The sequence below is a fragment of the Canis lupus genome, chromosome 27 (genome assembly GCF_048164855.1).
Source record: "Canis lupus baileyi chromosome 27, mCanLup2.hap1, whole genome shotgun sequence".
NCBI classification, from domain to species: domain Eukaryota; kingdom Metazoa; phylum Chordata; class Mammalia; order Carnivora; family Canidae; genus Canis; species Canis lupus.
Genome location: NC_132864.1, coordinates 34,146,543 through 34,150,285, shown reverse-complemented (window position 1 = coordinate 34,150,285; position 3,743 = coordinate 34,146,543).

Here is a 3,743-nt window from a genome sequence, read left to right as displayed (position 1 = left end):
CCGCCCAGTCCCCATCACCCAGTCACACCCACCCCCCACCCTCCTCTTCTTCCACCACCCCCAGTTCGTTTTTCAGACTAAGGAGTCATTATGTTCTGCCTCCCTTTCTGATATTTCCTACCCATTTCCCCTCCCCTCCCTTCTATTCCTTCTCATTATTATTTATATTCCCCAAATGAATGAGAACATACAATGTCTGTCCCACTCCAATTGACTCATTTCACTCAGCATAATACCCTCCAGTTCCATTCACGTTGAAGCAAATGGTGGGTATTTGTCATTTTTTTTTATATTTTTATTTATTTATTCATGATCGACAGAGAGGAGGGAGAGAGAGAGGCAGAGACACAGGCAGAGGGAGAAGCAGGCTCCATGCACCGGAGCCCGACGTGGGATTCGATCCCGGGTCTCCAGGATCGCGCCCTGGGCCAAAGGCAGGCGCTAAACCGCTGCACCACCCAGGGATCCCGGGTATTTGTCATTTTTAATGGCTGAGGAATATTCCATTGTACACATAAACCATATCTTCTTTATCCATTCATCTTTCGATGGACACTGAGGCTCCTTCCACAGTTTGGCTATTGTGGACATGGTTGATAGAAACTTCGGGGTGCAGGTGTCTTGGCGTTTCATCGCATCTGTATCTTTGGGGTAAATCCCCAACAGTGCTATTGCTGGGTCTTAGGGCAGATCTATTTTTAACTCTTTGAGGAACCTCCGCACAGTTTTCCAGAGTGACTGCACCAGTTCACATTCCCACCAACAGTGTAAGAGGGTTCCCTTTTCTCCACGTCCTCTCCAACATTTGTGGTTTCCTGCCTTGTTAATTTTCTCCATTCACACTGGTGTGAGGTGGTATCTCATTGTGGTTTTGATTTGTATTTCCCTGATGGCAAGTGATGCGGAGCATTTTCTCATGTGCATGTTGGCCATGTCTATGTCTTCCTCTGTGAGATTTCTGTTCATGTCTTTTGCCCATTTCATGATTGGATTGTTTGTTTCTTTGCTGTTGAGTTTATACATGGAAATCTCCCCCATGTCTTCCTCTGCCCTAAAAATTTATGTCTTTGAATTGTTGAATCACATTCCATGTGTGGACATACTAGAACCTTTTACCCATTCACCATTTGCAGGACATATTTGTTGATTTTTAATCTTGACAATCATCACAAAACAGGAATAAACACTTTGGGACATATTTTGGGTGAACATAAGTAATTCATTTATAGCATTATCTAGTAACATGAAGTTTGTATTGTATCATTAAGATTTTGTTTAGCTCTACTAGAAACTGCCCAGGCATGTTCCAAAGTGGCTGGGGCATTTGGCATCCCCCCAGCAGTAAAGGAGAGTTCCTGCTGCCCCACATCCTGGGCACCATCTGATGTTGACGTGGTATTGAATTTTACCCATGCTGATGGAAGTCTGGTGCTACCTCACTGTTTCAGTGTGTAATCTCCCAGTGACTTATCATGTGGGAAATCTTTACACAGGTGCAATAATTCTCTGTGTACATTTGTGGTAAGGGGTCTGTTCACATCTGTTCACCCACATCACCCAAATTCACTGATGCATGCGGAGCATCTTCCCAGTAACGGTGCAACATCCCCCAAGTCTCATATCCCGTAAAAGGATTCAAGGCCAAAGGCCCCAAATTCCCTCCTTGACTGAACCCTTCTCTTTAACTGCACAACTGAAGTCTCAGTTGCTGATGAAAGGATCCCATCCAGCTCTGAGAATGGAATTTCCCAGGGTCTGGGTCCTCACACCATGAACCACTGAACAGGAGAATGTGACCAGGGAGCTTCACTTCCCATAGTGGTGTTGATTCTTTCACATCTCACTTTCTCTCCTGCCTTTAAAGCTGAGCCTTTCTGAGCCCCTGAGGAGGTTGTGGCTGCACTTCCTCATTAATTTAAATCACTGTGTAAATGTTACTACCCATATACAATGAACAGTAATAGCCTCGTCCTTAGGCTGGGCAACTGTGATGCTGAGGGCGGCTTTGTTCCCAGAGATGGATCCAGAGAAGCGATCAGGGACCCCAGAGGGTCAGCTGTTTGTCCTGTAGATTATTGTGTGAGGAGCCTGCCCTGGGGTCTGCTGGGACCAGCTAGGGTAGTTACTTATAGTGACTGACCCAGTGCTGAGGCCACATGTGAGTGTGACTGTCCCTCCTGGAGACACTGAGAGTGATGGCTCCTGGGTGACCACAGTCTGAGATTCTGCTCCTAAAATCAAAAGGAGAGAAAGGTGTAATATGGGAGACAAGGGTCACATGAGTCCCTGTTTTATGAGCTCCCCACACATGCAAAGTCTTTTCCCTGACCTGAGCCATAGGCAAGGAGCCCAAGAAGAAGCACGGTCCAAGCCATGGTGGAGACCCTCACAGATTGCAGCTTCCTCAGGCTCCTGGGATGGAATGGGGTGTCCCTGGACCTTTTCATGTCTCCTGTCCTATGAGGTTAAGAAGGCACTTCATGCACATCAGCTTCCTCTCTCTCTCTGCCCTAGAGTCACCAGCATGTCCCCTAGGAGACTTTGAAATGATCAGATAATGGGACCTCAAATGCACAAATGATTGCATGGTGACCTGAGACACTGGGTGTCAGGAGGACATCTTTCAGCAAATGACTGCCATACTGTCTCTAGTGACCTCTGTCCCAAGGTTCTTGTCAGGAAAGTCTGAGAGCTGAATGAGGAGATGGACGTATTTTCACCCCCTGGCCTCATATCTACTTCACCTCAAATCTAACCCATCCCTGGAACATTCTCTTCCCTCCCCAGTGACATCCCCTCATCTGTCCTTGGAAGGTCTTAGCGGTGCCTTTTCCAGCAGTGAGAACACTGGGAATCTCAGAGCCCCAGAGGTAGAGACACTGGTGACAGAGGTAGAGGCACTGGTCTCCTCTCAGTTAATCATAGACCCTCTTGCAGTAGTCCCCGGGGAGCTGAACAGGGATGTCTCTTTATCAGAAATGAACATGACATTGTGTGAACAGGTGATGCTCATGGGGCATTTTGTTTTGTTTTTGTTTTTGTTTTTTCATGGAGCATTTTGAACTCCATTCCCCTTTGTGTTCTGCTGATGCTTGTATTGTATGATTGTCCTGTCCATCCATCATTCCATGAAAATCATGTCTGGACTGGTTACTCCATGACATAGCAGAGGACAAATTATGAGGCCTGTGTGATTCAGAGCTGAGAGCTCTTGTGGCTCCAAGGCCCTAGGTGCAGGAAAGTCACCCACAGGGAGGACCCTGCTTGCTCTAGTGTGCAGGGGCCAGTGATAGATGTTCCTGGTCTTCCTCACCCAGCCCCTGACACCCAGGAGCAGCCCCCTCGCGGCCCCTGCTGGCCTCAGACACCATGTCCCCCAGCCTGTATCAATCTTCCCAGCCCTCCTAGAATGGCCTCTGATCTTTGCAGTTGGACCTCTGATGTCACCACCCAGGACAGTAGAATTAGCAGGTCAGCTCTGTGGGGTTGAGCCATTCATTTTTCCAGGGCATCAATGCCTTCATTTAGACAGCTAACTGAAATACTTATGTCTCAGTATGTTTCATGATTTCCTGACTCTGGAGTTTGTATAGGCCTTGTCCCTGGCATCATTATTGGGATTTAATGCACTTGAAGTGAGCTCAAGATTTAAAGTCTCTAGAGAAGCCCATTGGTTCAACCTGGGTAATATTTCTACTTGGGGTACCCTTATAAGCTGACTTACTTGGTTTTTGTTGTTGTTG